The sequence below is a fragment of the Colobus angolensis genome, unplaced genomic scaffold (assembly GCF_000951035.1).
Source record: "Colobus angolensis palliatus isolate OR3802 unplaced genomic scaffold, Cang.pa_1.0 Scaffold454, whole genome shotgun sequence".
Taxonomy (NCBI): Eukaryota; Metazoa; Chordata; class Mammalia; order Primates; family Cercopithecidae; genus Colobus; species Colobus angolensis.
The window spans coordinates 1,431,559-1,444,689 of NW_012117977.1; the positions used below are offsets into that span (position 1 = coordinate 1,431,559).

General features: G+C 44.0%; 1 pseudogene; it reads left to right on the forward strand.

Moving 5' to 3' along the window:
- Nucleotides 1-7,971: 7,971 nt before the first annotated feature.
- On the forward strand, nucleotides 7,972-8,695 carry LOC105523219 (annotated as a pseudogene).
- The last annotated feature ends 4,436 nt before the right edge of the window (nucleotides 8,696-13,131 follow it).

The window sequence follows — 13,131 nt, forward strand, 5'->3', positions numbered from 1 at the left end:
GATCTCTGCTCACTGCAACCTCTGCCTCCTGGGTTCAAGCAATCCTCCTGCCTTAGACTCCCGAGTAGCTGGGACTACAGGCATGTGCCACCATGCCTGACTAGGTCTCATTATATTGCCCGGACTGGTCTCAAACTCCTGGGCTCAAGTGATCTACCCATCTCAGCCTTCCAAAATGTTGGGAGTACAGGCATGAGCCACGGTGCCTGGCCTGAGTCTTGATCAGTGATGGAAGGGTCTCAGAACTGTTTGTTTCAATTGGCCACTTAAATTTAGTCACAAAAGACTGGTTAATGATAACAATGCATTGTAAAACCTTCGGAAGAAAGAAGAATGTTTTGTGAACTTTTTTTTTTTTTTTTGGCATCTGGTAGTTTTAAGTTATTTAGTTTTTTAAATCAGCACTTTTTAGTGGAAACAACTTGACCAAATACTTGTCACAGAAATTTGAGACCCATTAAAACCAAATTTAATGAGGAAAAAAGAGAGTAGTCAACAGTGTTAAGAGTACAAAGAAATATGGCCGGGCGCGGTGGCTCAAGCCTGTAATCCCAGCACTTTGGGAGGCCGAGACGGGCAGATCACGAGGTCAGGAGATCGAGACCATCCTGGCTAACACAGTGAAACCCCGTCTCTACTAAAAAAATACCAAAAAAAAAAACTAGCCGGGTGTGGTGGCGGGCGCCTGTAGTCCCAGCTACTTGAGAGGCTGAGGCAGGAGAATGGCATAAACCCGGGAGATGGAGCTTGCAGTGAGCTGAGATCCAGCCACCGCACTCCAGCCTGGGTGACAGAGTGAGACTCCGTCTCAAAACAAAAAGAGTACAAAGAAATAAAGTAGACTAAGATCTGGATGTGATGTTTTATAAGTTTCTGACGAATTAAAATAGTGTTTTAAAAGCCAGTCATATTCAAAGAACTACAGAGAAAATGGGAGGAAGAAAAATGTTTTTGCAATAAACTTAGGGTGCCATTTAATTGACATCAAAAAGAAAGCAAGGGTAATAGATGGGTTACTTAAGTGTCATGTACAAATCTCTTCCTTTTTTTTTTCAAATTTGATTTTTTTTGTAATGTCTATAATTCTGTGTCTGATTTGCAAATTTGGATGTAAAATAAGAATCACTTGAACACAATTGCAGAGTTTGATCAGAGAAGCAGAGTGAAAAGCAATAAGGGATGATTACAGTAATTAGACCATATGCAATTGTGGAAGCAGGGTGTCAGGTCCTGGGGTCTGGGTCCAACACATGCTGAAGTCCAGAAGGAGTGGGTGGATGAGCAGAAAGAACATTCAGGGGCTGTAGGCAGGTGAATATGGTTTTATTCAGCAGCAGCTTTTATTAACAGCTTTCTCACACTAGTTCTCTCACACTGGCCACCCTGTCTTGGCTGCTTGAGCTGGTGGCTCCCACACACAGCTGTGCAGCCAGCTCTCCCTTGCCTTCAGGGTCAGCAGTTTAACTCTTTTTCTCTCGGGGCACGAGCAAGCCAAGCTGTGTCCTGGCTCTCTCCTGTCCATCTGCAAGACTGACAGTTTTCGCTCGCTCTCTTTCTCTGGGCACCAGTGCACCCACCACCATGTTGAGCCAAGCTGAGCCCCAACAGCCCTGTACAGCATTAGCAGGGCAAATATACCTTTATACCAAGTATAGAGCCAAGTATGAACTTACACAAACAGATTATGTAACAAGTGGAGGTGTGCACCTGCATGCCAAACTCGCTGAGTCATGCAGTCCTGGATATCCACTTCGGCTTATTCCTTGACCAAAGCACATCCATGTACCTTACACTCCACCCCTTAGGCTGAGGGAGACTTAGGTCTTGGGCACACAGGTTTGATACTCAGGTTTTGCACACAGGCCTGACATATAAACTTTGGGCATGCAGGCCTGATACATACACAGGCTTGACACATAAGCCTGACACACAAGCTTTGGGCATGCAGGCCCAATACATACATAAGCTTTTGGGCACTCAAGCTCATTATATACATAAGCTTTGATGAACTGCCCAGCTATTGGTGCAGATCACCATAGGTTGTCACATCCTTGGTGATTACCAGTCACACTGCCCTGAGTTTAGCTTATTAGCTGCCTTGCCCACACCTGGTTTCAAACCACATGGTGTTAGTACTTAGGCTGGACTGCACCAGCAGTCCAGGCAGCAGTAGCACCCCAGCTAGATCTAGCTGTGTGCCATGCCCTATCAGGAATGAGGGGATGCCCTTCCTAATGGTGAAGTCTCAGGGTTTAGGAGTGCCTCAGGCCCCATGGCCTTATCTTGCATTAGGACTACAGGTCCCAAGACCTCTTGCAACTTTGCTGCTAAGAGCTTTGTACTTAGCATACTTCACTGTTTCAAGTAGGCACCCCACTTCGCTAAAGTGGATGTCTGTGCTGTCTCTGTCCAGGGAGTCATTACCCATGAATGCACCTATCCCACTATTAATAACTGCTTCTCTATTAGTAAGCACCAGAGCTCAGCTCCCATCCACAGTTGGGACTAACAGCCCACTGGCGCTTCCAAGTGCTCCATGCACTGCTACAGGCCCTAGCCAAAATTATCTGTGGTTACATGCACATTCAGTGTAAATGAGCACCCTGGTTTACTACCCAGAAAGGCTGTCTCAGCCTCATCACCCCAATCCCAGGCAAGAGGGACACTGCCACTTTTAAACCTGCAAGAGAATCAGAGTTTAACGTAACATTATTAACAAAACCACAACATACGGTGGGGCCTATACAGTAACCCTGCAGCAACACTGTGAAAGTCCATTGTCGCTGTCCCATGAAAGCAAACTGTTACTTCCTCTCTGGAGCATTGTCAGTTGACAAGAATGCATTAGCCAAGTCCACCACACAGTGGCACTGCCAAGTTCCGTTGTCAAGTGGTCTATTAAGTCTGTGATAGATGACACAGCTGCCAAGCCATGTAAAACATCCACCCCAGAATGTCTTCAGGTATGGATGGGAGAGACATACACAGCGCATAAGCGGAAAAGCCAAGCGGCTGATGCCAAGATGCAGAGATACAGGTTTCACTTTCACTGACCAGTCTTCATAGTTGTCAATAAATGCAGCTCTGCCCAGAAACTTATCCGGGGGTCAGGGACCAGTGGATTGCCAAGTCCAAATGTGGCTCCCGTTGTCCGGTGCCCTCCAAGCTGGGCATCTCGGCCAGTTCTCTTATCAAACAGAAAAGGCTTTACACTTCCACCAACTGCAGCAGGTACTCTTTGAACTGGGATGCTTGAGCGGGACTGGGTTGCGCAGCAAGGTCTTTCTCCCAAATGACTTGCACTAAGTCTGTGCACGACTGCCGACATTACTTGCTTAACTCTCTCAACTCAGCAGGGGCACAGGCACCAAAGGAAGGGTGCTCCACCACAGCAGGGGGTCTCTGGGCCTACTTGTGGGGCCCAGTAGCTGCTCATGATCTATTTTGTGGTGGATGACCGGGCAAGCCTGCCATGGAGGTTCTTCCTCCTCCCTGCACCGAGTCCCACAAGAACTGGGCATGAACTTCCCACGGCACAATTACAAACACTCATCTGACTCTGTCAGCAAAGGCATGCTTCTTCTCAGTGCTGTGCACTTCCAGGTGCTTCAGTGCCTTCTCCATACTCACAGGAGACCCACCCACTGCCTCCCATGTTTCCACTGGAGCCCATCTTCACAGCACAGCCACCACCGGGTATCACAGCCCACGCTGTGGCCACAAAGCCAACCCAGGAGCCCTCAGGGACTGGGGCCCACTCACCTCATCCCATTCTCATCACCAATTGTCAGGTCCCGGGATCCAGGTCCAGCCCATGCTGAAGTCCAGAGGGAGTTGGTGGATGAGCAGAAAGAACACTTGGGGGGGCCGTAGGCAGGTGAATATGGTTTTATTCAGCAGCAGCTTTTATTAACAGCTTTCTCACACTAGCTCTCACACTGTTCGCCCTGTCTCAGCTGCGTGAGCCAGTGGCTCCCAAAAACAGCTGTGTATCTGGCTCTCCCTTGCCTTCAGGATCAGCAGCTTAACTCTTTCTCTCTGGGCATGAGCAAGCCAAGCTGTGTGCTGGCTCCCTCCTGTCCGTCTGCAAGACGGACAGCTTTGGCTCTCTCTCTTTCTCTGGGCACCAGCGTGCCCGCCATGTTAAGCCATGTTGAGCCAAGTGGAGTCCCACGAGCCCCTATAGAACGTTAGCAGGGCAGTTATACCTTTTACAGACAATAGTGGCTTAGAGTGAAGTATAAACTTACATAAACAGGTTATATAACAAGTGGAGGTGTGTGCCTGCATGCCAAACTCACTGAGTCATGCAGGCCTGGATATTCACCTTGGCCTGTTTCTTGACCAAAGAACATCCATGTACCTTACACAGGGGAAGAAATCTATAGAAGGCTATTGTCTCTGTACTTACGGCAGCCTGAAATCACTGTAGATATTCAGGGCCCACAGTTGGGAAGAAGAGGTGTATGTGGTGTGGGGGAAAGCAAGGACAAACTGGAACCTGCAAGGATTAACTTGAATATCTAGGACAAACTAAATCCCATGAAGACTTACTGGAACCTGCGTCTGTCTCTTACTGCCTCCAACCTAGAGAAAGAGCTGACATCCATAGTGATGGAAATGCACACACAACTGACCTAGGACTTGGAGAAGTTGAAGAAGGAGCTCTTGTCAGAGTTGGAGTTGCTGCAGGTCCTGCTGCTGCCCCACACCAACAAGGTGTGCCAGTGGATCAGTGCCAGTGTACGCCAGTGGCAACAGTGCCTGGTCCTACCAAACTTCAGAATATAGTATCTGTTGCTTCACTCCCACTTCCCAAGCCCTGCCCAAATTTTCCTCCTGGTCCAGTCTCAGAACCATATTGGGAAGGCAATTCTAGGAAACTATGTTTCTAGCTTAGCTAAGTTGGCAAAGCCACTTCAACAACTGTGAGACAAATACAGACCAGTAGAATGTGACTGGTCACTATTAGAGAAAAGGATAACACACAGTAGAGAAAAAAGAAAGAATCCCAAACCAAAAAACGTATGGGTCATTCTGCACATCAGTTATGGACAAGGACTTCTCAGTGTTTGGTGCTCACATTCAACAAAAGCTGTGTCCAAGAAGGACTCATTTAACCAGTATCATCTACCCCAACAATCCTGAGTGTCTATGTCCACAATGTTCAGCAGAGCAGAAGAGGAAGAAACAGTAAGCATGGAGTTACTGGCAGCATTTTGGAATGCTTCTGGTCACCGTGAATTTTGGTCACTGACCTCTGACTTCTGAAATAAGCCATCCAACACTGAACCTTCCACCCAGCTTTTCAAAGAGGGTGAGTGTTCCCTTATTTTTGAAGCAACCATTGGTGAAATAAAGGTGACACATAAATTAGATTCACTGTATAGGCTTTGGTAAAAGTCGTGATTTGTTTCCAAAGCTTCAGATAGAAATGAATCCCAGTGTGACACATGGATATCTTTTCAGTTTAAAAGCAAAGTTTCAGAGATGAAAACTTCGGCTTCTGTGCTCTCACCTACCCCTCTGAGGAATATGAAATAGCTGGGGGCCCATGGATAAAACAGAAAAGCAGTGGAGAATAGCTTGAAGGCACCAGGAGGCTGGACAGATGGCTGTAAAGATATTCTGCTTATTTTATGGGGTAAGCTGTGCTTTGAGCATTTTCCAAAGGGGAAAGAAAGGTGAGCAACTTTATTTATCACAGAACAGTTGATTTTTTACTTACTTTAGTTACAAATGACTATGGTTTGAATATTTGTCCCCTCCAAAACTCACGTTGAAATTTAATCCCCAGTGTGGCAGTATCGAGAGGTGGAGTCTTGGGGCTTTTAAGAGGTGATAGGTCATGAAGGCTCTGCCCTCATGAATGGACTAATCCATCCATGGATTAATGGGTCAATAGATTAATGTGTTATCATGGCAGTGGTACTAGCGGCTTCATAAGAAGAGGAAGAGAGACCCAAGCTAGGATACTCAGCCCCCTCACCCTGTGATGCTCTGTGCTGTCTAGGAAGTTTGCAGAGAATCCCCACCAGCTAGAGGGTCCTCACCAGATGCAGTCCCTTGACCTTGGGCTTTTCAGCCTCCATAACCATATGAACTAAATTCCTTTTCTTTATAAATTACACAGTTTTAGATATCTATTATAAGCAACAGAAAACAGACTAAGAACGTTTGATGAAAAGCTATGCCTTTTAAATTTTGACTGGCATTAAGTTATATAGATAGAACATATAGATAGAACATAGTAACCTAGCTCAACAGACCACACATGATTTAAATTTATTACTTTTCTTCTCCATAGATTAAGTTAGAAAAAAGGAAATATTAATGTAGCTACTGAAGTTTTGCATCTAAAACCTTCTTTGTGAAATTCTGGTTAGTCTCTTTTAAAGAGTAATAGAAAATCATGGGCTTTATTTTGAAGAGCCAGTTTTCTTCAGCATTGTGGTAATAATAATAACTAATATTATTTAGGATTTGCTACATGCTAGGTATTAACCAACTATTTTACATGTATTATTGAATCCTTTTAACACCTCTAGGCTATCAGTATGATTATTCCCACTTAAAGATGAAGAAACTGGAGCACAGAAAGGTTGTGACTTGTGTAAAGACACACAGTAAGTTCCAGAGCTACAGTTCAAATCCAGTCTACATCACTGCATTCCTACAAAATTCACACTGATCAGTAGGGAGAAATCACTTCAGCAAAAGATGTCTGAACAAGAATGGTTAGTGCAGCATCTTTTATAAGGGTTTAACATTTGAAAAAGCTTATCTGTCTATCTATCAATAAGGGACTGGTTAAACTGATGAAGTTAATCTATTCAGTGGGCTAGTTTTGCATCTGTTAGGAGTTATATTACAGAGATGTACAGACAGTGTGATCCAATTTTAGTAAACATATTTACCAGTGTTCATATACATTAAAAAGTCTGGAAAATTATACAGCAAAAATACTAACAATGATCATTGTGAAGTGGTAGGATTCTAGGTAATTTAAAATTTGTCCCAATTTTTCCTACAATAATCATGTAATAAAGAATAGAATAAAATCTTTAAAACTCACACTACTGTTCTTTCACTGAGAAACACTGCTTCTCTTTTGAGTTGCAGACTGGAAATCAGCCCTGACTGCACTCAAGTGCTCTGTGACCTTGGACAAGTCACTTACCCTCTCTGGGTCTCCTGTTTCACATATATAATAAGAACATGATTTAATTTTGCAGGTTCCTTTGTGTTCTAACATTCTTTGACTTAATGGAGCTGATTCTTAGCAAAGTTCTTTTTTTTTTTTTTTTTTTTTTTGAGGCAGAGTCTCGGTCTGTCGCCCAGGCTGGAGTGCAGTGGCCCGATCTCAGCTCACTGCAAGCTCCGCCTCCCGGGTTTATGCCATTCTCCTGCCTCAGCCTCCGGAGTAGCTGGGACTACAGGCGCCCGCCACCTCGCCCGGCTAGTTTTTGTATTTTTAGTAGAGACGGGGTTTCACCGTGTTAGCCAGGATGGTCTCGATCTCCTGACCTCGTGATCCGCCCGTCTCAGCCTCCCAAAGTGCTGGGATTACAGGCTTGAGCCACCGCGCCCGGGCGGGTGGCGGGCGCCTGTAGTCCCAGCTACTCGGGAGGCTGAGGCAGGAGAATGGCGTAAACCCGGGAGGCAGAGCTTGCAGTGAGCTGAGGTCTGGCCACTGCACTCCAGCCTGGGCGACAGAGCGAGACTCCGTCTCAAAAAAAAAAAAAAAAAACAAATAGTGTGTGGAGGTTTAAATGTTGATAAATGGTTTCTTCACACTTGATCTGTTTTCTTCACCATGTGAAGTTATTATTTCCATTATTCCCTTCCCATGAGTCCTTTAAGAAGGGAAAGCTGGCTTTTTGCTCTCCCTGAGGATGGCGGAGGGAGGTACCCTGCTGAGGGGAAGGGGGATGCCTGAGACCTGGACTTCCTTGGGAGTCTGCTGCGGAGTCGAAGGAAAACCAAGATTTCATTTTCAAGATGGAAAGTCCGTCAGACTCAGCTGTGGTTTTACCTAGCACTCCTCAGACCTCTGCAAATCCATCATGTCCCTATACAAATAGTTCGCGAAAACAACCTATGAGTGCAACACTTAGAGAAAGATTAAGGAAAGCAAGATCTTCATTTAATTCCTGTTATAATGTGGTGAAACTTCTTAAAGTAGAGAATGAAGAAAACGATCAGACTTTTCAGAGAAACCAGCATCTTCCACAGAGGAAAACTGTTTGGAATTTCAAGAAAGTTTTAAACACATAGACAGTGAATTTGAAGAAAATACAAATTTGAAAAATACTTTAAAGAATTTCAATGTCTGTGAATCTCAGTCACTTGACTCTGGGTCATGCAGTGCTCTCCAAAATGAGTTTGTGAATGAGAATCTTTCTAAACAAAGATTAAACGATGAAAAAGGCAAATTGGTGGAGCAGGTTCAGGAGAAAGAAGACCTTCTTCAGAGGCTAAAACTATTCAAACTGTATGATAAAGAATGATCTATCTCCATTACAATTGTTAATAAAGAAGTGGACAAGCGGTAGCCAGCTGTTGCTTTGAGTTGCAGTCACCTGTGTCTGAAGAGAACAAGGAACTAAGGCTTACTCAATTTATAGACTACTATGGGTTAGAAGATAAATTGCTACACTATAACAGAAGTGAAGAATAATTTACAGATGTTTAATTCCTGATTTTTGCTCCAGAATATCTTTGAGAATGATAACTTAATTAAAAGATACTTACTCATTTTAAAGGGAAGATAGAAACCATTAGGGCTCAGAGGAAGGTATCCCAGTGAACATCAATTAAGGGCACTCTAATACTCTAATATATAAATTATAAACTAAGTTCTAAAAGGAAAATTAGTATTTTGGATAGATTTGGCAAAGAAAATTTGACATTTAAATCATGTTTAAAAAGTCATTTGGGCAGTTCTGGAAACTAGTTTTAATACAATTGTTTTATTGTGGCCAAAAGTTTTATTTTAAATGTTAAAAAAAAAATTGTCCAATCTAGTGAATGTCTAAACCTAAAGTTTAAAAATTTCTGCCTCTCTCCTAAGTTTATGCACCTTGTTTACATCCATCTACCACATATTTCCATCTGATAATCTAGCAGGTAATTAAACCCATATGTCCAAAACTAAAAAAAAAAAGGAACGTTAATGTTAATGCATTTCACCAGAAATGTGTCAAATCACTCTGGGAAAATAAGTGCCTTTTCCCGGAAAGACACTTTGTGACCAATACATTAACAGAGTGTGTTTGTTTGTTTGTTTGTTTTTGCCATATGTTGAAACAACACACGTCACAACCCAAGCAAAATAAGAAACAAAAGCAAACTATTCAAACACAATCCTCATTAGCTGTCCTTACTCCAGAGTCTTGGCTTCGTTCCTAGGATCGCCTTTTACCTATATATCTGATTAATGATAATAATAATGAGAACTACTAGCCTTTGTTTTACAGATATCCATAGGGCCATTTAAAATATTCGAGGCATAGTGAATGATGCTGAGCAGAGGAGGGCAACGAGAAAGAGTAGATTTTTTTTTAGAAAGTGGGTGGCTGGCTCGGCTGGCTCACTACCTGTCTAGGAATTAACCCAGGCATGGAGGCTGTACTTACAGGAGCGCGTGTCCTTGCATTGCCTTTGCCAAGAGGCTCTCAGGCGCCTTCTGCTGTCGAGTTGGCCCTCACGCTGCCTCTGCCTGAGGGTTCTGGCTTTGCACCCAACTCTCCTGACCAGAGCCTTCCAAATTCACTTTTCACAAATGGCTGTTTCTCACCATTTGTGGGATGATGTGATTCTAGGAGGTAATGTGAAGTCTGAGGGGTGATGTGGGGTAAAGTGGAGCTTGGAGAGGGGGACTGGCGTGGGGCATGTGTAGAGCCTGAGAGGTAATATACAGATTAGAGAATTGTGAAGGGGAGTCTGTGGGATAGGGGTGGAATGATGTGCAGTTTGCTGGGGTGAGGGGTGGGTGGGAATGTGCAGCCTGTGAGTTGCTGTGTCCCCAAGACCTACTCTCCACTATATGAGCATAGTTGCGGCACAACCCAAACCTTGGTGTCTCCTGCACCCCAGGAGGCCTTAGCTCCAGTCAGGGGAATGACAGAAAGCTTTCGTGCAGTTTCCTAGTCACGTTTTTAACTTGCCTCCTTTCGATAAACTGAAAAAATCTGCCCTCAGCGAAGAAATGCTGTATTTTCTGTTATCCTTATCAACCAGAATAGTCTTTCAGCAATATATATTTATTATGAAATCAGAAGCTATTTTTCAACAAATGTGAATATTGAATATGTACTCCGCCCGCCAAAACACACACCGGAGAAAGACCTCCCTAGAATCAGTGGTCTGGAATCTTTTCACCTGTCTCACACTCCATGCCCTCTTCCATTTTTTCACCCCCTAGCAGCCTCTTAGATTATGTATTCACCTTGGAACTATGATTCTGGGATCTTGCCCATTTATGTCTGCTTGCTAGCTGTGTGGCAAGTAAATCACCAAACTACTCGGAACTAAAAACATCAACCTCATAGAGTCTATTCATTTATTCACTCACTCAACGCATGTTTACTGAGTACCTACTCCTGTTGAACCCTAGGCTGGGTGCTGGTAATAACGTCAGTGAACAAGGCAGATGCTTTCCTTACTCTCATGAAATTGGTCACCCAACGGGGGAGCCAGACAATATACCAGTAAATACAAAACTGGTGGTATGTATGTCAATGTAAAGAACATGGTAAAACTAGAAAGAATACAAAGACTTCTAATTTAGGATGTAGGTCATGGGAGGCCACTCCAAGGAAGGGACATGAAAGCTGAACCTGAAGGATAAATAAGAATGAGCCAGGTGAAAGATGATGGGCAGTGATTCCAAGCTGGGATATTTTCATATATTCCAAAAGAGGCCATGTGACTAGATGGTGAGGAGTGAGGAGAAGAGAGGCTCCAGTAGTTTGAAGAGTTAAGCAGGAGATAGATTAGGCAAAGCTTTGAAGGCCATGCTAAGAATTTTAAATCAAGTCCTAGGGTACAGTAGAAAGCCACTGTATTATTTTTTATCACTAACATGATCTGATGTAGGATTAGGGAAGACTAATTTGGCTAATATGAAGATAACAGATGGGAGGGAATCAGGCATGAGTGCAGGAGCCTAGTAAGGAGCTATTGCAGGTGTTTAGGGAAAAGCTGATGATAGCAGTTTGGTTATGAGTGGCAACAGTGGAAGTGGTAAGTAACCAGATTCAGAGCATATTTTGAAGGAAGGGCACACAGGATATGCTGACATATTATATGTGGGGCTGAGAAAGAAGAAGGTATCAAGAATGGCGTCTTAGTCTGTTTGGGCTGCTACAACAAAATATCATAGACTGGCTGGCTTAAACAACACAAATTTATTTTCTTACAGTTCTAGAGGCTGGAAGTCTAAGGTCAGGATGCCAGTGTGCTCAGGTTCTGGTGAGAGTCGTCTTCCTTGCTTGCAGTTGGCTGCCTTCTCTATGTGTACTCACTGGCCTTTCCTTTCACATTCCAGTGGAAAGAAAGAGTGGGGAGGGAGAGAAGGAATGGGAGAGAGAGAGAAAATCTTCAATTTTTTTTTTTTCTTTTTTTTTCTTGAGATGGAATCTTGCTCTGTCTCCCAGGCTGGAGTGCAGTGGCATGATCTCGGCTTACTAATGCAACCTCCGCCTCCCAGATTCAAGTGATTCTCCTACCTCAGCCTGCTGAGTAGCTGAGATTACAGGGATGTGCCAACATGCCCAGCTAATTTTTGTATTTTTAGTAGAGACAGGGTTTCACCATATTCGTTGGCCAGGCTGGCCTCAAACTCCTGACCTCAGGTGATCCACCCGCCTCAGCCTCCCAAAGTGCTGGGATTACAGGCATGAGCCACCATGCCTGGTCAATCTTCCTCTTCTTATAAGGTTATCAGGCAACCAATTCTATTGGATTAGGACCCTACCCTGTGACCTCTTCTAACCTTAATTATTGCCTAAAAGCTGAATCTACAAATGCAGTCACATTGAGGATTACAACTTCAACATAGGAATTTGAGGCAGGGCACAATTAAGTCCATTGCAGATGGCAACTAGGTCTCTGGCTGTGAGAGTGAGGATTCAGGGAGGAGCAGTTTTAAGAAATTGCTCTGTATTAGTTTGTTCTTGCACTGCTATAAAGAAATACCTGAGACTGGGTAATTTATAAAGAGGTTTAATTGACTCAGCTACACAGGCTGTAGAGGAAGCATGACTTGGAGGTTTCAGGAAACTTTACAATTATGGTAGAAGGGGAAGCAGGTACATCTTCACACAGCCAGAGCAGGAGGAAGACAGGAGAGGTGCTACACTTTTTTTTTGAGACGGAATCTCACTCTGTCACCCAGGCTGGAGTGCAGTGGCACCATCTTGGCTCACTGCAACCTCCGCCTCCCAGGTTCAAGCAATTCTCCTGCCTCAGCCTCCTGAGTAGCTGGGATTACAGGCACACACCACCATGCCCAGCTAATTTTTGTATTTTTAGTAGAGACAGGGTTTCACCATGTTGGTCAGGCTGTTCTCGAACTCCTGACCTCGTGATCTGCCTGCTTTGGCCTCCCAAAGTGCTGGGATTACAGGCGTGAGCCACCATGCCCAGCCAATGCTACACTTTTAAACAGCCAGATCTCATGATTACTCACTATCATTAGAACAAAACCAAAGGGGAAATCTGCCCCTATGATCTAATCACCTCCCACCAGGCCCCATCTCCAACACTGGGGACTACAATTTGATATGCATTTACAGTATCAATTGCTGCACACCAAGTTCTCTCTGTTTTGGGCCTTTGTAATAGTCACAATGTCAGGTACTACTGGTGCCAAATGTGGTATTATGCACTGAGCTGCCTGTAATCAATGGTAAGTCTCCAAGAAACCAAGGTCTTGTGCACAGGCCAGATGGGGTTATTGAATGGAGAAATAGTCCCATGAAACACTTTGGCTTCCTTAAGCTCAGCAATGATGGTAATTATTTTTTTTTTTTTTGTCCCCTAGACAGCTGATATTGTTTTTTGGGAAACAACAGTATTAGGTGTTGGTCATCAGGTGGTCCATGGTCTTCTATATTTCCCACTAAG